At 37.0% G+C, this 24,686-nt stretch overlaps 1 long non-coding RNA gene across 1 annotated transcript in view; it reads right to left on the reverse strand.

Moving 5' to 3' along the window:
* The window catches only part of LOC113661331, a 29,672-nt gene extending 21,676 nt beyond the window's left edge, over nucleotides 1-7,996 (reverse strand). The window contains exons 1-2 of the long non-coding RNA XR_007144624.1: nucleotides 7,278-7,996; nucleotides 5,735-6,145 (exon numbers count right to left, since the gene is read on the reverse strand). This is a non-coding gene — a long non-coding RNA (uncharacterized LOC113661331). The remainder of the gene's footprint in view (nucleotides 1-5,734; nucleotides 6,146-7,277) is intronic.
* Between the last annotated feature and the right edge of the window lie 16,690 nt (nucleotides 7,997-24,686).

Genomic DNA, 24,686 nt, shown 5'->3' on the forward strand with positions numbered 1-24,686 from the left:
TTTTTACTTTTTACTTTACTGTATGACATTTAGTGTGGACAGCAAAGTAAGAATTTCATTGTGCAGGGAAACATGCTTTCTGTCTGTGCATATGACAATAAACACATTGAATTGAATTGAATGTTTAGTATCCAAATGAACAGACAATTATCAGTTACTCATTTTTCAAACAATGGTGTATTTTATTTGAGCACGAAAGACACTATACTGTCTTAATACACCTTGGAAAAAACTTTAAAGTCATCTAAAAGTTTTATAGCTAAACCACGCCCACAGACACCTGAAACAAAGGGAGTTTTTCCCTCCGAAATCTCAGGCCGTAGTATTGGCCATCTCCCCAAAGATGGGTGGAGTTCGCGACCTTTAAATTGTCACAAATACCACCAATCCGTGGTCAGACTTTCGGAACAGCTTGGAGACGACTTCATCTTCCTTCAAAGAACTTCCAGCAAGCTTCACTTCCAAGAACGACAACTGCTCTGATCTTCAGGAGAACTTGGAAGAACGTCTGACCCCACCCTAACTGACTCTTCAGAGATTTCTCTGTTGCATCCAGACTCTTGTGCAGCAAGCCAATGCAAGTAACCGTTTCCTTTACCAACCAATTTAGATGCGTATTTTAAGTATGAACCTTGTATTGAGTCTTAAGGTGAATTTAAGTTTCCGGTGACGATTTCCCAGTTAGGGTGTGATTAATTTTGAAGTTTAAGCTTGCCATTACTTTCCTTCCTTTCTCTGATTTCTTCTTTCCAGTCTCTTCCTCCCTTTCCCCAATTTTAATTTCTTTTTTGTATTTTTATTTTTCATCTTTGTTTTCTCTACTTCTTTTGTTTGTTTGCGTAGTTAGCTTTATGTTGTGTTTGTCTCATTTATTAAACGCCATATTTTTGTGCCACAAGTGATTGTCTCACAAAGAGTATTGCTCACAAATGTAAGGTACCATCAACATCTGGTCTGAACTACTTGCTCTATTGAGTTAATTTAATTTATATGACAGTATAAAATAAAAGGGAAGTGCGTCTTTCTCGGCCGGGAAGATACCACCTTCATAGATTTAATAGAGGTTACACGGCCGGTTCGCCGGGCAAACAGACCAAATAAGTGTAACGTTTATTCCATTACCGTTAATTTCAACTTAGGTTAAAATATTTTGGAGTCACTATAATGTTATTATTACTTCTAAATATTCAAAATCACTACAATATATCTTTATATATATATATATATATATATATATATATATATATATATATATATATATATATATATATATATATATATATATATATAACCTCAAGGGCAAACCTCAATGAACTCTATCATGAAGACTTATAATGCTTTTGTGATTATGCTGTCAGACCTTGAGCATTCAGGGTCTGAAAAGCAGCATTCCATATTTTACCGATACAGTTGCTGTCAATATGTCTGTCATACATACAATGTCCGTACACCAAAAGATTTGAAAATTGACAAAAGTGTAAATAATTCACACAAATTAAAAACAAATAGATTTCTAAGGTTGTAAGATCAGTTACTCTGCATCTGCAGTGTCCACACAGTATATGTGATGTTGCTATACAGTAATCTCGAGCCTACCTCCTCATATCCTCAACAAGATTGAATGAAATAATTAAGAAAATAATTGTAGTAAGTGTTACACAACAGTGACATTTGACTTTGCAACTCGTACTTGGCAAAGAATTGATCAAATGAGAAAACTCTATTAATTCAGAAGGAAACTGCCCTGGCAGGCCAGAACTAATGAAAATGGAATTGTGTTTTATAATTGGATTTTAGCCTTCATTGTATTGCAATAGATCTCAAGTGGAAAAACCACTCATGGTTTATCACCATATATTTTCAATTCTATCTTTTTTTGGGGGCTTAAGGTAAAGCATCTGTTTTAAAGACAGTAGTGGTCATAACAAAGCTGAAAATGCTTCTGTCCCAAGTGATCCTGCATAAAAAACTTAACATGATCTGCAGAGAAATTTAACTGCCAAAAATAAGGATTAGACATTATTTTTGGCAGTTAAATTTCTCTGCAGCTCATGTTAAGTTTTTTATGCCCAAAAGAATGACATCTCTTAGGCTGACCAAAACCTAATGATGATGTAAAAATAGTAATTAATAACATAAACATAATAAATAATAGTATGTTTTAGTATGGTATGATAACTGCAACAGTGCAAGGTTTCAACAAAGTGGTTATTTCTTTATTAACAGTTTTAAAGTGAATTAATATGATCAATAATACCATATACCAGTACAGTAAATCATGCCCGTAATCTCTATACAGCTCTATCCAACATGCTGTCTGGGACTGGTGTAAAAGTGTATAGCCTAGATACATACAATTAACTTTCAGCAAACAAAACTTTTCCATACTAAGCTAATTATAACATCATGGCACCAATTTGTGCTGTCAGCAAACCCACTGTACTTACAAACTATACTGTATATAATGAATCAGAAAAAAACTTCTTAAATGTCCTTATGACCTTTTGTATTATACAGAATTGATAAAAGCTTCTGGGTGCCTTCCATGTCAGAAACATCTGATGAGCATAAAGAAGGAAAACATTGTTTGATCATTAGGATGAAAAAGTGTTGACAGTTGACATTAAAATCTCAGACGGTGTTTATCACACAGACAAATATAGCCACTCTCAATGTATTTAGTTTTTTTTTATTTCTACCTTGTGTTAAGAGTAACCACATAGGCTCAGTTTTAAGGAGAGATATACTGCTCACAGAATGATTAGGCTAATGTTAAAGGTAATATTTCTGAAATAATAAATCATCCACCACCATAGTGGTTCAAATAAATGTTACATATGATTTGTATTGAATTCCAGCATTCCTGCCCATGCACAATTCCTGTAAGCCAAACAGCATTTGTTTATTACAATCATATAATCAGCCATAGGAATCACAAACAAGCAGAGTTGGTAATGTCTGTTTCAATTCTTTGCATTCCATTCTTTAAAGTATCCATTCTTTACATTGTATTTAAATTTTACTTTCACATGATATTTTGACAAAAAATTCTCTACTTTTTACTAACTACACTGCTACATTTCAACATAATCATTTGTAAAAAGTCATTAGGTGGCCTATTAGCATCGAGAAGCTTCAACTTATTTATCTAAAAATCTATGACCTAATCCCCATCACTTTAATCTATATTTTGCTACATAGACTGGATTAATCAAAGCAGCTATTAGCATTCAACTAGTTTGTCCATCATCATGGTTATCATGCTATCTAGAAGCAAAAATCGGAATCGATCTTTTATTACTTTATAAGTTTGTTGGCTGCTGTGTAAGTTAGTGCTGATCATAGAGAGCACATCCAGTACTTAAACTCCTTGGAGTATTTCTCCCGGAAAAAATATCTATTTAGCATAGCAATTGCAATCAATGTGCAATCAATGGCATGGAATCCTTGTCATTCGTCGTCCCATGTCAAGTCTTTTCATGTCTTTGGTTGTGTCTTTGTTCCTGTTTTATGTTTATTTTTTTAATAAACCTGTTTATTTTTGCTATCCTGTATTTGGGTCTGTTTTTATCCCCTGCATTTAAGCTTACAGAAGGATTCCGCCATTTAAAGACCCAGCAGGATAGCGTCAGCCTGGACCGGCTCTGTGGGAGTATTTTTTTTTCCCGGACTGTTCCCCCCCCCCTGTTTTTCCCTGGACTTTTGGTTTTTTTTTTGTATGACATTGCTCCACGTTTGTTCTGGTGAGGGACGCTGCTCTGCTTCCGGTTTTGCGCAGAGGACACTGCCTCATTTCCTGCCTGCGGAGGATGTCACAGCCCGGTTTTGCTTTGTTTTTTTTTCTCAGTGTCCTGCGACATTGCCTTGCACCTGTTCTGGTGGGGGACATCGCTTCACTTCCTGGCTTCCTGTGGAGGACGCCACCCCACTTCCTGTCTGCGGGGGTGTTGCAGACCCGTATAGTTTTTCCCCATGGATATTTTTGTTTATTTTTTGATCCGTTGCAGATTATTTTTCCTGCCCTCCCCCATTTCTGGTCTTTTAGATGTGGGTCTAGACACGGTGTGTCGGGGATTGTGCTCGGCCCTTCTGCTGGGCTGTGGATGTCGCTCCCCCCACCTGCCTTGCCGTGTGTGCCTTGCTCCCCCCACCTTTTTTATAGTGAAGTGTATACATGATAAAAGGTTAACATGCTTTAAGATGAAAAATTGGCTAAGAAGCTGGAACTGGTTTATATTTAATTTATTTGTTTTTTAAGAGATTCTTGCACATGCACATCTCAATTTCTTGTGGGCAGGTTGTTTGAATCCTCACATGAAGAATGTTTATATTTTTTATACAAAGCTCTCGTGCATTCAGTTTTGACACTATACTTACATTGTGCTTAATTAAATTTGCATTATATTTTCAGGAGATGTGAAAGTGAAGTACAAGTATTATAGGAGAAATTGCAACCTATTACTAGCCTATATTTCAACCCCTAATCATCTAGAAATCTACAATTACCTGTAACGTAAAGCTCCTTGATGTAAGATTTGAGAATTTGGTTAGAAGCCCAGATCATCATTGTTTGTCAGTGTGTACATACTACATCATTGTGCTGTGACCTTCTCCGTACTACAGACAAAGAACTATGTCTAAATAGTAATGATATCAAATACTATTTGTTTTTGAAAAATCAAAGTATTTGGCTTTATGGATATAATGATTTGTTGCTGTATTTGCCTTCCTCTCAATATCACAGAAATATGATGAAAATAAAAAAAACTTTATTGGACACTTTTTTTTTTACTATGAGATGGAGATGACTCCATAAAGTGCAACACGGAATGGTCTGAGCCAGTCTGAGTCCATCAAAGCAATTCAAATCAATGTCACTCATGTGCCTTTGTATGCACACAAGAAAGACATTCTCCAGTCTGATATGTCTGAGCTTCAAAAATGAAGGAAAAGATCTACAATTTGTGGATATCGATTTTTGGCTAAGCCTCATATTCACACAGACAGACATATTCTCATTTTGAGAGAGGGATTTGACAACATAAAATTTTATGTCTGTAGGAGATACACAAAGTTAGTAAATCAACTTGCACAACTTTTTTCAGGTTGGATCTGCTTTCCTCTATTCGTATACATGCAAATCTTAACTCATTCACAGTTTAGGTGTCACTAAAATGGAGAAGTAACAACATACAGCCCAACAGTAGACTGGCTCATCATACAGTCATATTTCCAACTCACAAATGTCTTGCATTTGGCACGTGTATTGCAAAGTTCATAGCACCTTTTCTTGATGCTATAGGGCCTTGCATGCAAGAAAGTGAAACTAACATAATTGGAATGATTTCATTTCAAATGTGTGATTGCATGTCATTCCATTCAGTGTGTATTCCTCATGCTCATTGTTTCTGGGACATAGGCGTGGCCAGAGAATCATCCCCAAAAAAGAACAAAGCTCCCCAATGCACCCCAAACGTTTTTTTCTTAAAGCAATAATATAAAGACTGTGTTTTAACTAATAATTTAGTTAATCATTTAAAAGAACAAGTGAAAATAAGTAAAAACTTACATGTGCGTAACATAACATCACGTGATATGAGTTGCAGCTACGCTGGTATAGGCATAATATCATTAAATTTGCTTATTTTAAAAATGAAGTGGTTTCTTGTGCCAAATATGCTCGTAATTCAAATTCAGATTTTGCTTCTTGTAAAAAATGAGAGTATAAACATACCTCCGCTTGAGGTACAGAATGGTTCAGATGTTGATTGTTCGGATTGTTGGATTGTTGCGCGAAAAAGCAACATAGCAGTTTTGGCCATAAATACTCGAAAATCGAAGGCCCTGGATGCTGAACGCTTGCTTCATTGATAAATTTGCCATCATCCACAACAACCACCACATTGTCCTGATTTGAGGCTTCAAATAGTGGTAAAACCTCCCAAAAATGGTCCAGTGAAGGACAACCAGGCTCCCAGAGCTCAATGATGCAGGTGAGGAGTGAATAGATAAACTGTTGGGGCAAAAAAGTCCAGTTCCAGTCAGCCAGACATCTGAATTTAGAGAAATGTTCCAACAGGACAGTGAGCCAATAAATTTGGGTAAAATCTGTTGTAGAAAACTGTTGTCCTCCAACATTCTGAATCTAATTTGGCAGAGTAAGAGAACATTTGCATTAAGGAGTGGAATAAAATGGCAATATGAAAATGTTCACAGAGACATATATCCATTACAATTCAAATTGCTAACTGTTGCAAAATGGTGGTGAATACTTATCAAATAAGCAGATTTTAGATAAGAATTCAGAGGAAATCCCATTCTAGAGGTTCAACAGAAGTTCTAGAGGATTACAGAAAGTGCAGTTTGTGGTATAAGCATTACGAGTTAGTGAAAGAAACATAACAGTCTGTAGTAATCCCCCCACTCTACAGATGCATTAAAGATTAGGTTGCAAAAATGCTCAGCATGAGTTAAGCTTACATTTTAAAATGGATTTTCTCACATACACTACTATAATATTTATGTATACTCATGAGAGTAGAATTCTTTTTCACCTTTAAACTTTGGTCAGTGTGCTCTGAGAATGATGTTGTTGCAGAAACTTGCACACAAAATTATATAGAATCATAACCCCGATATGGAATCATAACCCCCTGGTCAGTTGTTTCTGAAGCCATTTTACACCTCTCAGCAATCTCAATATTTACAAGGATCCAAGATGGCGGCTTCAGTCTGCAAGATTGTAAACAACTCCAGCTTTTTTTCTCTCTCTCTCTTTCTCTTCCATACTTCTCTCATTTCAATCAATTTATTTATTTATTTATTTATTTATTTATTTATCTATTTATTTATCTATTTATTTATTTATTGTCAAAACTGGATTATAATATTATACAACCTGGATCATCTTGAAGAATATATCGACACGCACTACAACACACTCTGCTGCACCATGAACAGGGACAAACCAGATCACAACAAAAAAAGTAAAGGTAACCCCACTCCAAACTCCAAGAGACCTCGTCCCGATTCACCTTTCAGCCCAAGTACAACACCATCCACATCACCCAAACCGCCGTGCTGCACTGAGATAAGCGACATTTTGTTGTCAATCGAAAATAAACTCACCGGACATGATACCAGGTTTGCACTCATAGAAGTCATACTGTACACAAGGAATTCCGGGAATTGGGGTACAGCTTAGAATTCAGCCAAGAACAGATAGACACTCTCACTAAAGAAAATAACTTTTTAAAGGACTCCGTACAAGCACTTACCATTCAACTCACTTCCGTTGTCGCCGAAAACAAAACCATGAAAGAAAAAATTTTGGACTTGCAATCGCACAGCATGAAGGACAATTTAGTTTTCACAGGCATCCCGGAACAAACTCCAGATGGCCCCGAAAAATCAGTAAAGGATTTCATGATAAAACAACTCAAATTACCGGCAGAAACAGCACAGAGCATCACCTTTCACCGAGTTCACGTATAAGATCTAAAAACAATAACAACCGACCACGAGCGATCATTGCAAAATTCAAACACTATAAACACAAAGAACTGGTTCAGAGGCAAGGCAAACAACTCAAAGGCACAAACTATGGACTCAATGATCAATATCCAAAGGTCATTCTCGAATGCTGGAAACAACTCTTCCCAATCCGAAAACAGAAAATAAATGAAGGAAAAAAGGCAGTCATTTCAGTGGACAAATTATACATAGATGGACAACTATATCGCGATAAGGACATTACTCCCTGGCTTTTCTGAACACTTCACTTTCATTCCTGAGTCAATAACTGCCATAATCACTAAAACATGTCATCTATCACTTTTGTAACCTGGAACGTTCGTGGATTTGGTTCTCAGACAAAGAAGGTCAAAGTTTTTAATAATTTGAATAAACTTCAAGCCGACATATGTCTCCTGCAAGAAACACATCTATCGGAATCAGATTATAACAAAATTAAATCATTACAGTCATTCATTACAAATTACAGTAATTTATTCCTGGCTCACTACAACACAAAACAAAGAGGAGTATGCATTCTAATAAATTTGTTCTTTGTTCATAACACCACTATTACAGACCCTGAAGGACGTTTCATTATTATAAACATCTCCATTAATAATAGCCCGGTCACAATTGGCAACTTGTATGGCCCAAACACAGATGACCCATCCTTTTTCCAGACCTTTTTCTCTTCAATTTCCAATTTTTCTAATTGTCCAGTTATAATTGCAGGTGATTTCAATACAGTTCTAGATCCAACAATAGATAGATGTAATAGTTTAGGCAATATTTGGAATATTTGGAAATCTGCAGAAACCATAAAACAGTTCATGAATGATTTTGGTCTTGGCGATAGTTGACGTTTACAGCATCCTAACAGTAAAGAATAGGATGAACAAATAGAATTGGAACAAAAAATTAAACAACTAGAAGACATTAACATAAATAACCCAACAGAAGGAACTCAGGATTCATTAAGAAAATATAAACTCAAATTGAACGAATTAATCAATAAACATACACAATTCCTAATTCATAGGCTACGACAAGAAAACTTTCATCAGAATAACAAATTTGGTAAATATTTGGCAAATCAAACAAAATAAGGAAAAAGCTACAATACCAGTGATTGTAGACACAGCAGGGAAACCCACCAACTCACCAGAAGAAATAAATCAAATCTTTCAAAATTTTTATAGTAAAATATATTCCTCCAATAAAGACCCAGATCAGAAAGACATTGACTCATTCCTCAACAATATCAACCTACCTCAACTCAGTAAACATCAAATAAATACTCTCAAATCTCCCTTATCAGAATATGAACTTTTTAATGCCCTCAAACTCATGCCAAACAACAAAGCACCAGGCCCCGATGGATTCCCTGCTGAGTTCTACAAACACTTTTTATCCATTTTATCACCACTTTTTATCCGTATGATTACTGAATCAAAACAAAAATCAAAACTCCCAGATACTATGAACACATCCACAATTTCACTACTTCTTAAACCAAATAAAGACCCAACATTACCATCAAGCTATTGCCCGATTTCCCTAATTAACGTAGACATTAAAATCATCGCTAAAGCACTAGCTCATAGAATAGAAAAAGTCACACCATCTATAATCCATTCAGATCAAACCGGTTTCATCAAAGGTAGACTTTCATCCAACAACACACGCAGACTTTTTAACTTGATGCATTATTCATCAACTCAAAAAAAACAAAACCATTACTCTCGATGCAGAAAAAGCTTTTGACAGGGTCAATTGGAAATTCCTGTTTTCCACATTAGAGAGGTTTGGTTTTGGGGAGTCATTCATTAATTGGATCAAAATTCTGTATACATCACCTTCAGCCACTGTCATCACTAATGGACTAACATCACATATCTTCACGCTGCAACGGGGGACTAGACAAGGATGCCCACTCTCCCCTTCATTATTTACCATTTTCATTGAACCATTAGCAGCAGCTATCCGTCAAAACAGCTACATTAAAGGAATTCAAACACTAAACATGCATCACGAAATTAGTCTTTACGCTGATGATATATTACTATATTTACAAGACCCCTCATCATCATTACAAGAAACGATTAAACTCATTGATTCATTCTCAGATATCTCTGAATACTCCATCAACTGGAGTAAATCAGCCATACTTTCATTACATTCCAACAGCTTGGATGTGACATCCCAGATATCACCTATTCCTTTGTGCACTAACTATATCACATACTTGGGCATTAATGTTTCCCCCAGGCCTTCAGAGCTATTTGGACTCAATTTTACTCCATTACTTAAAACAATAAATGATGACCTTCACCGCTGGATGAATTTACCACTATCCATTATGGGCAGAATATCAGTAATTAAAATGACTATACTCCCTAAATTAAACTATTTATTTACAATGACTCCAGCACTACCCACCCTCACCTGGTTTAAATCACTAGATTCAATCATCACTAAATTCTATTGGAAAAATAAGACTTCAAGAATTAAATTGACTACACTACAGAAACCAAAAACACAAGGAGGACTGGAAGCACCACATTTCTACAACTACTTTTTGGCCAATCAGCTCCAAAACATATACAAATGGATTCATCCTAACCCATCAGAAAGCACATGGCTAGATGTTGAACAGTCAATTTGTAAAGAGATTAACATTTCCGAATTACCTTTCTATAGTCAGGCAATCAAAAAGCACATGGGTAGATAAGGGCATCACACAACTTCAACACATCCTCCTTAATAACAACTTGGCACCATTTTCCCACTTGGTCCAGAAATACGGCATTGGGAGTAATTGTATTTTGGAATATTTACAAATCAAATCATCTATTCAATCAAAAATTGACATTCAGAGAATTAATCTAGACCTTTCACCTCTAATTTCAGAACTAATTAATATAACCTCCCCCCCCCAAAAAATTACTCTCCAAAATATATAAAATAATATCCAAATCAGACAACACATTAAGCCGACTCAATGCTAAATGGGAATCAGACTTATCTATTGCTCCTAATGCCGCTTTCTGGACATAAATCTGCAAAAATATCTACGTCATGACAAAAAAAAAGCCAACTTACAACTTATACAGTATAAAGATTTCATAGATTTCACCTAACTGGACAGAAATGATTTAAAATGGGTTTTACTTCAGAAACATGCTCACATTGCACACAAAACACCCCAGACACATATTTACATGCTATTTGGCAATGCACTGCGGTTAAAAAAATCTGGGAAAACGTTACTGACTCACTATCCAACCTTATGGGTTGTCACATCCCGCTGTCTCCCTCCCTCTGTATATTAGGTGACATATCCATAATCAATTTAAACAGTACAAACAGTCAATTACTCCTAGTGGCTCTAACTATCTCCAAGAAAACTATCCTCATGAACTGGAAATCGAAGAACGCCATACACATTACAACTTGGAAAAATTTACAAATAGAGTACATCTCCATGGAAAACTTGTCTACTTCCACTCAAAATAATACATCAGAATTACACCCGTCTTAGTTATCTCTCTTTAACTTCAAACAGTCATGAATCCACTGACCTTCTTTGTCTGAAGCCATCCTTAATGATACACCATCAATAATCAAATCAATAATCACACATGATTGGGAGGAGGGGGGTCAGGAAGAGGCAGCAACACAGACTAATAAATATAAACCAAATACTTATAATATTATATTTAAATCTCTCTCTCTCGCTCTGTCTCTCTTTCTCTCTTTCCCTTTTTCGCTGCTTCTGGAACCTGGTTGGCTGTGGCATACTAGTCCCTGCCATGTGCGGTTCTGATTAGTTGTGTTTGCAGCCAAAGAATTTCTGCACAAACTGTCAGAAACTGTCTCAGGGAAACTTATCTGCCTGCTTGTCGTCCTCATCGGGGTCTCAACCTCACTGCAGTTCGTCGTCATAATTGACTTGAGTTGGCAAATGTTCACATTCTATGGGGTCTGGCACTTTGGAGAGGTGTTCTGTTCACATTGTTGTGCCATTCATCCACGACCACCACCTAATGTTGCAGCATGATAATGCACAACCCATGTTGCACTGCGTGAGCCAAATGGTGGTCCCAGCAGATACTGACTGGTTTTTGGACCCCCCGGGACCCCCAATACAGTAAAACTGCACATTTTAGAGTGGCCTTTTATTGTGGCTAGCCTAAGGCACACCTGTGCAATAATTATGCTGTCTAATCAGCATCTTGATATGCCACACCTGTGAGGTGGATGGATTATTTCGGCAAAGGAGAAGTGCTCACTAACACAGATTTAGACAGAATTGTGAACAATATTTGAGAGAAATAGGCCTTTTGTGTACATAGAAAAAGTCTTAGACCTTTGAGTTCGGCTCATGAAAAATGAGGGCAAAAACAATAGTCTTGCATTTATAATTTTGTTCAGTATAGGCCACGTGCCTTTTGTTTATCTTCCTCATCACGTGTCTGCCCCGCCTTCGTCCGCCCCTCCCTGTCTCCACACCTGATCCTTACTGTGTCATCATTGTCTTTTATATTTAATTGAGCCGCGTTGCCGAGTGCAGCGCGGGATCATTAGTTACGTTTACCCCTTCGTCATGTCTAGTCGTTGTTAAGTGTCATCATTTGTATTGTTTCAGTTATCGTCTTTTAGGTCTTTGTCTTCATTATCTATTAAACTCCTTTCATTTGAAGCTATCCTGCATATGGGTCTGTCTCCTTCCTCCTCTGGTTGTTACAGTACTTGGCTGTGTTTAATCTATAAAAGTAAATTAACTCAGAGAGAAGTGTTGAGGCTTATCATCAGCTTTGGAGGACCTGATTCTTCTATGTCCAGGCTATTAAGTAGCTAGCTCTGTAATGTCTACATGTGGTCTGACATACTGTATGTACAAGACTAAAACAAGAAAGCAAATACAACCCACATGACATAGTTGCTCCTAACTGTCCTTGGTAGTTAGGAGAGTTGAAATAGAACAATACTCAAGTATTATACAAGTAACGGTGACTGAATTAATATAGGCATATTTGTATAGGCACTGCTGTTTATTACCTGTTTTTTTCTTATTCATGAATATTTTCAATTTTTTTGGCACTAAATATTTTTCATTATACTATCTTACTCATGTTGTACTTAATAAATGGTCCTCTAGGTGTAGTGGAAAAGGCATCATATCACCCGAGTCTGTAGAGTTAGTCTTTTTATAAATTATTATGCTGGAGTGACGTGGCAGATGATTTCATACAAACCTCATCACTGACCTACTCATTATTAATATACTAGTTCAGTGATTAAGATACTTACAATAAAATGTGTAATTTTGTAATAGTATCAAACCTTCATAAGTTTTTTATATACTGTAGATAGATCCTTTTGAGGATATAAATAAGAGTATTTGGCAATCCAGTCTTTTCAAAGGCCACTTTTATGCCAGCTTGGCCCAATTTCAGATATCCATTAACCACGTCTGGTCAATTTGTGCGTGTTGAGTTTCATATAGTATTTTATATTATAATAATATGGCATATTTTTGTAAATAATTATGTTTCATTTCCCAACAAATCTTTGGGAAATCTTCCAGGTCAATACTGGCCTTGTTTGGTTTAACTGCATTTAAAGCATAAAATGTAATTTTTTCACTTCATTCTCTTTTACCACTATTAAATAACTTCATTTATAAGTTATTATGTAAATACAATGTAGTGAAACCACTTCCACATCCAAAAGTATGTTTCAGCCCTGGAACAGATTTTATTTACAAGGTTAGGGATAGTGTTATAGGGACTCATAGACTCATGGTCATGAGTAAATGTGGTCAAGGATAAAAAAGGGAAAACTTTACTGCAGAGTTAACTGAAGGGGCTTGCATTTGTCTCCTTTGTCCATTTCCCCATTGCGCAGCTCTTATTTCTAATGTTTAGTGACCTGCCTGTTTCTTGCAGCTATTCCATTCTCAGTACAGCATATTTGGAGCTGGCTTAATGTGCACATACTGTACATTTGTTTCCATTGAGAGAGCTGTCCAGACTATTTTTTCAGTTGATGTCCCTGGTGCTGGTATTGGATCAGCATTGGTGTTGGTTTGGAAAGCATGATTCAAATTATATTTGATGGCATATATTTTATTTACATGCATGCTCATCATGAATATTGTCAGTATGGAAATTGTATTCTTGTACTCTGCGTTAATTTTTTTTCTAAGAAAAAATAAATAAATAAATATATATATATATATATTTATTTTTATTGAAACCTTTATTACAATATATTTATTAATTAACTCCACTTCTCATTATATGTCTTGCCTGTTCTCTCATCCTCAAGTAAATACTTTGAGCCCCCCGCGGACAGGAAGTGGGGCGGCGTCCTCCACGGAAACCGGATGTGAAGCGACGGCCCCCACCGGACAGGTGCGGGGCGATGTCACAGGACACCGAAAAAACAAAACAGTTATCCTTTACCCTCCTTCCAAAACATTATCCTTTACCCTCCTTCCTTGGTAGTTGCCATATAGGGTATCGCTAGCTAGTGGAAGTGAATTGGCATGGAACCAAGTTGGGAAGAAATTCCCTTATGTTCTGTGTTATTAACATGTCCTCACATTGGGGTAAACTCATCTATCTATCTATCTATCTATCTATCTATCTATCTATCTATCTATCTATCTATCTATCTATCTATCTATCTATCTATTTGTCCATCCATCCATCCATCCATCCATCCATCCATCCATCTATCTATCATAGATGTATAATAGCTATATGATACTACACTTTATAATAAAAACTATTTTTTACTGCTGAAAAATATTTAACTGATTACATGAGGACTTTTAAAGTTCACCATGAACATGTATATTGAGTTTGGGTGGAGTACTTGTAATATCTTTTATTGGACCTGACAAAGGCAAAATCAACATAGAATTCAAGATTGAGTTTCAGCATTCAGGTTTTTCAAGCTTTTACAATAGCTGATGTTTAGACTGTTCATTTTTAGACAGTTTATTTATTTTTAGCATCATTTAAATTCATTTTTATGAATTTAAAAAAATTCATCATTTTTTAAATAAAAATAAAAAATGATCAAATAATGTTCTTTTTATGTGAAAATCGTTTCTCTTCATCTCATGTACAGTATTAGAGTTGATCTTGGTTGACTTTTGAAATAGTGGCTTTTAGTAATCAAATTTGCATGACAGAATTACATACAAACAAATCTGTGTCAGGTTGCTGACAATGACATAAAAACAATCATGAATCGTGTGCAAATAATAAGTTCAGCTGCCTTCCTGCTACAGTATTTACCACCAACTGGTCACATACATGTGTATTTACATGTCATATGCAAATACCATGCCCAAATTTCTATATCAAATGTCCAATTTACATGAAACATGCTCTAATTAATGCATATCTTGTAAATAGTGAGATAATTAAAGTAAAGCATTCTGCATATCATTCAACTAAGCCAAATAAACAGTGCTGAGGCACTTTTTTCCAAGGTTGCTGTAAATAATAAATAGAAATGCTTGATAAAGCTGATCACATCAATAATCAGTTAAGGAAATAGAACAATTCAAAAACCTCATCTCTATTTATATTGTAAATACTATATGTATTATGTGTGTGTACTCTTTTCTATATGATTAAATCTCCTTCCTTTATATTTAAGTAAAGTTTAATTTATATGTAGGTATAGAGCAGTGGTCCCCAACCACCGAGGCGCAAACTGGTACCGGTCCATGGACCAAATGGTACCGGGCCTTCCAAGGAACATTAAATGATTTCCCTTTTATTTACTGTGGTGTATTTCTCTCAGGTTTGTGCGACTTTCCATGGACGAGAGGTTAACCGGGAGCTGAGAGATGTCACCTAAAGCCGCACCAATACCGCGCATGCGCAAAATATCATGATATCGGGCCGGGTTTAGGTGACATCACATGAGCGGCTGCAAGCGGCAGTGGCGTTGTAGCTTTGGTGGAGAGAAGGTGTGTATCGCTCTTCTCTCTGTTCACCGGTACTTTCGCATGTTTAACAGTGCTTTGTGTACTTGTATATTGTGTTTGCTCAAATTTAACTCACAAATTAGCAAAAATGAGTATGAAACAGACGTCATTAGAAAGTTAGAAACTCTGCCGGTGTTCTGGATTAAAGTCATGGCAGAATACCCTGAGATTGTCACCACTGCACTTAAATCCCTATTGCCATTTCCGACATGCTATCTGTGTGAAGTGGGGTTTTCTGCATTGACAGCAACCAAAACAACGGAATAAACTGGACATAAGCAACACACTTCGGGTGTCATTGTCTCCTATTACCCCAGATGGAACCGTCTTGTTGCAAAGAAACAAGCTTGGGGTTCTCATTGATTAAGCGTTGTAGTGAGTTAAAAAGTCATGTTTAAATAGAATTAAATTAAAATGATTAATTTTAATTTAATTGTATAGCCGCCACCCACCACCCCCCACCCCCAGTGGGCCATGGTAAAATGATCAAACATTGACCGGTCTGCGGCGAAAAAAAGGTTGGGGACCACTGGTATAGAGGACCAAAATTCCATCATAAACAAAAAGACAAATTATCTTTTCATATAAGATGAAGGAATTAAACAAACTCTGAAACGTAGGCTTTTCAACCGAATTACACAAATTGCTCAATTTTATATGCTATACTTATTTTTGTTACTTTTAATTATAATACTGATTTTGATTAATTAAATTAAAGCATTTTGGACATATTCCATGCAGACATGAGTTTACACATATTGCACATCAATATAAATTAGGAATTTATATTATTAATTAGAAATTTTGCCAGCTGATTTTGTGATTAGATTTCAAAACATTGATGAGTGAGGGCCACCGAGTGTATGGAAGTACACATAGACAAGGAGAGAGTAAACAGTTCTCAGTGGTTTTGTATAATCAAGGTTTAAGTAAAAATTCTATGTCATTTACAATAATAATTTGTTAAGCTGCTTGAAAAAGCATTAAGTCTGTAATTTTCAACAAAGTCCATTAATTAGGTGGTGAATACTATTTTATAATGTAGAGTATATTTTTACAAATTATTTAATATTAAATCTTATTGACTCCTTTTGTCATGACGCGGGGCAGGAAGCGGACCCAAACGCAGGATAGCAAAACAAAACAGGGTTTAATAACAGAGGAACTCGAAACACGACACAGACTGGAGACAGGACAAAGACAACAGTAGATTCTGCGCTGCCATCGGCAACGCGGCACACTTAAATACAAAGGACAATGATGACACAATGAGGAGCAGGTGTGGTGACAGGGAGGAGCAGACGAAGGCAGGAAATGTAAACAAAACAGCCTTCTTTACTATGGTGTTAGAGTAATATGCAATAGGAAATAAACTAGGAAATAGGACATAAACTGCCTAAGTCTGTACTATTAACTATTAAAGGATACCTTATTTTTAAAAAATATTTATCATATTTCTAAGTAATAATAAACAAAATATTTGGTAAGCTTTTTGCAAACTAAACAATATTGTCAGGCTCAAGCATTGTGCTGTAAAAATTAAATATTATACATGCTTTGTAAGCTCTTTGTGGATCATAGCTTCAGCAGTCAGGTGAAATGAAGATGTGAAAATAAGGCCATTCTACAGAATCACCCCATAAATGACAGTGATTACCATACCATAAATATTCAGTAGTCATTTGTTTTTAATAGGAATAAAATTAAGTGTTAATATAATACTACTTATTCATTCCTGATTAGTCCAGAAGTAGTTAGGTATGGGTTATTTAACTGATTGTAAAATGGTATTACATTATTTTTATAACCTCTGTGGTTTGTATTGTATCTGTGTCTTTTGCTATTATTGAAGATAATTCTTTTTAAAAGGAAAACAAAATGAGATAGTCTATTTGATAATCTCTGTAAAATCTGCTACTTGAATTTCTTTCTTTGCACCTCATTTTAAGAAAATCAATAGAAGAGTTTTCACTACAAGCAGCTACCGAGCTTTATGAGCAGTTATGAATTGATATCAACATGATAACCGAAAAAGATCTGGTTTAAACATATAAATTATTACTAGATCAGTTTAAACAGTATAAACCAACAATATAGTAAGCTGAGTTCCCTTTCGAGGGAACTCAACGCTGCATCAGGGCTGATGCTATGGTATTGCTTCTTCATGGAATTGCTTCTTTTTTGTGTCTGAAGCTCTGTGTGCACACACGCCAAATTAATGGCTCAGGAAGGACATGTGACGAAGTGATTACACACCAGCAAGTCCATATAAGGGCATCTACGTCACATTATTCCAGCTTCTTTGTCTTCAGGAAGTGCTCTGTGTATGTTTGTGTCGATTGTCCTTGGTCCGTCATCTGGGCCAGACGGGCAAAGAAGGAATCCTGATGCCCAAGGGCAGGGATTCCTAGAAGTGTCCTTTTCAGGAAGGCTTCTTCTATTTCCTGTCCCACTGCCTCCGGCATTTCGTAGGGTCTTTGCCCACTCCTCTTCCTCGTACAGATCTGTACCCTGGGTTAGCACCTGCCAGTGTGCTGTTTCAGGGCATCCGGGAGATCTGTGCGAGGTTGACACCACTCGCAGGCAACCAGGCAGTGTGGTACCTTCTGCCAGGCGTGTCTCAGTGGGTCCTGGATACCATAGAAAAAGGGTACAGGATCCAGTTCACCTCCCATCCTCTACCTTTTCAGGGCGTGTTGCCCACGATCGTTGGCAAACACCAGGCGGTGTTCCTCCAAGAGGAACTTCTCTTGCTCCTGAGGAAAGGGGCCATGTTCCCCTCACCTCACACATTTACAAATTGCATGGATGTTGCACTGGCATTCGTGTACTGAATTACCTGAATGACTTGCTCATTCTGGCCCAGTCAAAGGCTATGGAGGCCAGTCATCGAGATGCTGTGCTTGCCCATATGAGGTCTCTAGGCCTCAGGTTCAAGCCAGAAAAGTGTGTGCTTTCTCCTTCTCAGAGAACCACCTTTCTGGGGGTAGTTTGGGACTGTCTCCTGTCCCCGGTAGTATGTCTGTCCCCTGCTAGCGTGGCTTTCATCTTGTCAGCAGTGAAAGCTATTTGGCTATGCTGAAGCCTTTTTTCACTGAGGCACCAAGGGTGCTTGGCCTCATTTCTGTAACAGCCAACATTATTCCTTTGGGTATGCTTTACATGCATTCCATGGAAGGTTGACGTCAGGAAAGATCTCAGGCGCAGGGGGTGATCCTACATCCCCGCCCCAAGATGTGCAAGCTCTGGGTCTGGCCCCTGAGATGGACCAGTTCCTAGAGGCAGGCCTCTCATCTGAGGTAACAAAGAATGCTAGGGCTCCCTCCACTAGGAAGTTTTATGCTCTGAAGTGTAGGCTTTTTCACCACTGGTGCAATGAACACTGTCAGGATCCACTTCACTGCCCAGTCGGTACAGTGCTGGAGTTCCTGCAGTCTTGCTTTTCTCAGCGCCTGTCCCCATCTTCTATAAAGGTGTACATGGCTGCCATTGCTGCAAACCACAAACCTGTCCTCAGGGCCTTCTTGGGTAGGCACCCTCTGGTCTCTCGCTTTCTGCTTTGTGTCAGGCGACTGAGACCTTCTTGCAGACTGCACCTTCCTTCCTGGGACTTCTCTGTGGTCCTGGAGGGGCTGCTGGAATCCCTCTTTGAGCCCATGGAGTCAACTTCTGAGAAGATTCTGAACCTGAAGATTGCCCTGCTTCTAGCTTTGGGCTCTCTCAAAAAGAGTAGGAGATTTGCAGGCCCTGTCTAGAATTTGCCTCTGGCATGTCCATGGCTATCCTGCACCCCAGGGTGGGATATTTCCCCAAGGTGCCCACGATGGCAGGTTGTCAAGTCATAATGAAGGCTCACTGTCCTCTGCCCTATGAGTCAGTGGAACAGTAGTGGCTGCATTTGCTTTGCCCAGTAAGGGCCCTGAGGACTTCAATCAAGCTTGTAGCATAACTCCTCATCTCTGTTTTGGGAGTCGAAACAGGGGTAACATGGTAATACTGACGCTGTGTCTTGTTCTTTTCTCAGGGAACCAGGTTACATACATACATAACCTGGTGCAGTTTTTTTTCAGGGCAATAGATCAAGTGCATAAGCTACATAATATGCACTAATAGAGGCAAGCTAATATGCTTACAAGAAAATATGGCTCAAATTTAAAAGCATTGTAACCTTTCAATAGACATTTGCTTAATGACATACAAGCAGCTAGAATTTCCAATTTTATTAGCAGATTAATTTGGTCAATCTGTTTAACAACAGATCAGTGCCTTTTGAAGTTTTCAATAGCACAGTTTAGTATGATCACCTTTCAACATATCAAACCTTCCATACATGCAAAATTATTATATCTCCAGTGATTGTGAACCACACACCTGATGTATTCATCAAAAACAGGCACAAATCCATGGGGTTGTTCAAAGAATATAGCAGCCAAAGAAAAATTGTAGAATAGCACTAAGAAATGCAACATTAGATTACGTTATGACTCATGCTTTAGATCACTATAATCTCCAGTATAAAAAACCTATAAAAAAGATGCTAAACTCTGTCTATAAAAAGATGCTAAAATATGTAGATGAAAAATATGCAAAAAAAAAAAACCCTGTCTCAAAATACTGTTTTGAATTATGCACAAATTTATTTATTTATTTATTTATTTTATTTTGCAATAACAAGTGTGTTTTTGTTTACAAGGATGATAATTAGAATTATGGATGCACATGATTTACCATCCTGTTAAATTTAACATCCTGATTTAACATCCTGTGTATGTAGCCAAACTCTAACATAGCACACCAACCATAAAACCAACAAAATATGGACAATTAGGATATTGCAAAAATAATAGTATGTAACTATTTTTGCTGTGTAAATCACAGATTTGCTTACAGATTTGCTTTTTAGAATATTCTCTATAGAGTCTAAAGTGACTAATCTATAGATCAAGCCCAACAGATCATATACACAACCACAATATTTATCTCCCAGTAATTTCTGGAAACCAGGTTTAGCTGTAGAGAGTAATGCAAGTATTAATAATCTAAAAGAAAAAAGAAAAATGTATATGCTCAATGTGTGTATGCCCCCACCCCCAATATTTATACCATATTCACTGAAACAAATTAATTATTTATTTTGTAACATTATTGGTGTTAAAAAATTATTCTGAATTTAACATCATAAATCAGATAAAATACAAAGTCTTCTGTTTTTATTTATTTTGTTCAGTTTTATTATTTTATTTTAGATAACTCTGCTGCCAGGTATCTGAGCTTTAAAAGAATGATCACATCCAGTGTAAACATCCTCAAATTGAATCTAGGTGATCCGCCCACCTACATTTACATTGTTATTACTATTACATTGTTATATACGTTGATATATATTTAGAGATAGATTAATTGAAAGATAGAAAGATAGATAAGTTATTTAATGAGAATTCAGATATAACAAAGGTGTTTTTGAATGATTTATTTTTTCTAATTTAATTAAAAATATATCAGGAAGCAAACCCACAAAAACAGCTCCTACAACATTCAAACCAAATCTTTGCCCAGCCCCTGCCATCCAGAGTAAATTATCAGAAAACTTATTTCTAGCTGCTGCTGATCCTATTAAAAGTTCTTCTGTCTTAATTAAGTAGGAGTTGCTCATCATTCAAGGTCTAAAGTCTTTACCTAATTCCTCAACTTTATTAAGCTGTTAAGCTCTTCAATTAAGCTCCCGTCTCTCTTTCCTGAAATATGTAATTGTGTGTCATATTAAAAATAATTATACATAAAGTAGCACATATAGAGTAAAAAACAGTGGGCCTAAAACAAAACCTTGTCAATCATTACCCTAAAAGTCAACATTTATAAACTGATAATGATCAGTCAAATAAGACCTTAGTCAGACCTCTCATTATCTTAGAAACATCTTATAGTCTATCATGGAGAATAATATGACTAATGGTAATAAAACAGTTACATTCTAAATGTATGAAAGGCACTATATAAAATACAGTTATATAATAATAATAATAATAATAATAATAATAATAATAATAATAATAATAATAATAATAATATTTGTTGATCCAGTTTTCTCAGAACCGGATCAAATTAAAAGTGAATGTTTATTATGTATGCAGTTTTATATTTTCTTTTACAAAGTATCACTAAATGGATTTGCAATATGATGGCATTTTATTCCTCCCACACACCTTTTTTGTTATATTTTCTTATAAAAGGGTCACCAGGTGAATGCAGCATTTCTGTAATCACTTCTTCACTTTTCTCATTTTTCTGACCAAGATGCTATCCCAGGCTTTCCATCTAAACAGGTTGCCCTCATGCTGGATGAAAATCTCTCTTAGAGATTATTGGGTTTAAAGAAAACAGGCCAGGAATATAAATAGTGCACTTACCGTGGAGTTTAGAATCCAGTACTCACTCATAGTAATCCACTTTGAGTTAGAGTTTGCTGCTGTTTTTTGAACGGCTTAAGTCACCTTCACTGGTAAAGCCTATGAATTATTCTTGACCTATTCCTTTTACAGCATCTTGAAATGTTGGAAGAATTGTAGTAGACTGTTCTGATATCTCTATAAAAATGAAGCAAGTTCATGTTTCATTTCACTGCAAGTTGTGGAAATGCTCTAGCTGCATATAGGGTAGTGTCGGAACTCAGAGCCCATCTCCAAGTGGACACATCGCAGGGTGAATCACAGCCAAATTAGTATTCGTTAATATTATCAATATTAACCATTCAATTGATTAATCATAATGTACACCAAACTAGTAAACTGTATATTTATACTATAATGGATCTACACAAAGCAATAAGAATAAGAAGAACTTCCAGACCTGGATAAGAATGAGCAAAACTTCTTTATTGGAGCTGATCAGCCACCGCTTCAGGGAAAAACTTCTAAGTCAAAAGTAATCAAAGAAAAACCGAACAGAGCACCCCCATGCCAAAAAGAACCCCCACCCCTCCCTAGAAATTTTCTTCAATATATACCCTGGCACCTCTAGGTGTGTCTATTCCTTCTTATGTCAATCCACCTGACCTGTCTGAGTTTTTCCCTGACTCTACAGAATCGCCTCGTGACCCACCTCAAATGTCCCCGAGAAACAAGTTTGCCTTTTGTTTTTTCTGTTGTTTTTCCCGACGGTCTTCTGCCTTATTATTAAAAAATATGCTGCATTGTCAAAACTGTTGTTAAAAATGTGCTCCAGAGAACTTCTTGTACTCTTCCCTGTCACGTATCACACAGAAGACACGTCTTGTGGACCAATCTCCCAATCTCCCTTTACAGCTGCAATGAGTGAGTTTTCCTCTATCTTTTTCTATATTTTTTTGTCTGTATATGATTTCTACTGATTATACGCCTATATACGTATACATGATAACATGACATACACATAAACATATGTATGAGATATTCACACACACATACATACAGTATAATATCACATCTTTCCCTACATATAAAGAGATCGATGAAGATATGCTATTACCTATGTTATATGAGTATTGAATTAGGATATAGTTATGACATGATTTCAGGATCATAGGTTAGGATTATGGGTTTTGATTAAAATAAACTTCTGGTTCAGAATCATCTGGATCATATGTTAGTAGTATATGACTGTTGATCAAAGTTTAATTGATTACTATAAGTGTAATATTGCTACATTTGCTAAACTTTTGCATTTTATAATGGTGTTTTGCATATAAGTGGAGGTCTGTTTATGCTGACTCCTCAAGCTTGCTAGACTTATGATCTGTCTGACCTGTTGTTCCAGACTGGGTCTGCACATGCATTTTTATTTTTAAGCCTTAGTTTCTCTCTTTCTCCTAAAGGACAGGTTCCCTTTTTCTTGTTTTTTCCCCCTCAGATCCTCAGAGTCAGCAAGTTCGTCTGGCTGGTCGAATGATTCGGCCTTCTCGCCCTACTCCTTAAATGAGGCCTGAGTCCAGTGAACTACTGGCAGGATACCGTCGTTTTCAAATATCTCATATAACCCATGAACTTTCCACGTTCCTGGAACAACTCTGTTCTCCTGACCTCCCTGAGCGTCCCTTCACGCCGTCCTTCATTATGAAGAAGCCTTTGACTCGCACTACCTCCACCCAAACTCCATTGTCTAACCTTGTTGACCAGAGGTCTCAGACAGATGGCTGCCTGCATGCTGAACCTTGCTGCCCTGAGCTGGGAGCACCTGCCTCTCCTCCAGCATCCTCTTCCTCTGAGTCGTCCGAACCTGGATCTACTTCTTACACCCGTACTTCTCCTAAGCCTGGGCCTAGCCACGCCTACTGAGTTTATGACTTCAACACTTGTCTCAAGTGTATATTATTATATTATCATCGTATATATTACTATCTTATAGCTCCCTAATATTACAACATCTGGCCTACCCCCCATATGTCGTATGACATCAATTGTAATATTATAATACAGTAGCACAGTTCAAGATTTTTCCCATTATTCCCTCCTGTGAGGCTGTAAAGCCTCAAACTCCCCAAAAAACAAAACAAAACAAAAATACCATAACAAAAATACCATTACTCCCTCCTTACGTATCAAACATAAAGGCTCATTCTCAAAAGGTGAACCAGGAGTGAGCGAAAAACCCTCCTTAAAGCCAATCCGGGGGAAAATTCTCACTCTGCCCACAGATTGCGCGGCAGTGAAATCAGTGTCACCAGGTTCATCGTAATGTACAACATACACATAAACATACAACAAACAAACATATAAGAAAATAGAGCCAGAGTCCATGCTTATTTATGGCCACCACCAATAGTGGTTATGATGCCTTGAGTACATCCACCTTGGCAAGGTAGCCCTAACCTTCATTTTGGTCCGCAAAGCGCGCCAAACACTCGAGAACGTGTGCGCATAGGACGTCCCTGGCAAGGCAAACACCGCGTCTGAATCATGGTTCCATGGGCGGTCAGTCAGCCAGTCCGGTGGTGGCGACAAGTTTTCTACGACCGCCCGTGCCCCAACAGTAAATGACGTCCACAGTGTATAGCCACAAAAGAAAAGAGTACAATATTGGTGAATAGTCTTCTGCTGCACGTAGCGGGAAATGAGAAAAGCATGTCTTGTTCTTGATCCATAGAGAGACGAGACAGTTATACAGCATCGTAATATAATCCACC

The sequence above is a fragment of the Tachysurus fulvidraco genome, chromosome 13, assembly GCF_022655615.1.
Source record: "Tachysurus fulvidraco isolate hzauxx_2018 chromosome 13, HZAU_PFXX_2.0, whole genome shotgun sequence".
Classification (NCBI taxonomy): domain Eukaryota; kingdom Metazoa; phylum Chordata; class Actinopteri; order Siluriformes; family Bagridae; genus Tachysurus; species Tachysurus fulvidraco.